The sequence below is a fragment of the Carcharhinus amblyrhynchos genome, chromosome 11 (assembly GCF_965287045.1).
Source record: "Carcharhinus amblyrhynchos chromosome 11, sCarAmb.v2.hapA, whole genome shotgun sequence".
Taxonomy (NCBI): Eukaryota; Metazoa; Chordata; class Chondrichthyes; order Carcharhiniformes; family Carcharhinidae; genus Carcharhinus; species Carcharhinus amblyrhynchos.
In genome coordinates, this window is record NC_137334.1 from 93,859,205 (window position 1) to 93,859,407 (window position 203).

The following is a 203-nucleotide window of genomic DNA, read 5'->3' on the forward strand; positions in this document are numbered from 1 at the left end:
AACATCCTGGGAGACCAATTGGTAAAAAGCACCATTGACGGGAAGCTCCCGAGTCGATTGCCATCTCCTGAGGTAAGAAATGAAGAGGAACACACGGAGCAGAGGGCCGGCTCACAGGGGCACGTGACTGAATTCTAGAAGTTTCTGCTGTGATTCCTGGTCAATAACAAAATTAAAATTATTTCTCCTGATAGTTGAGGATT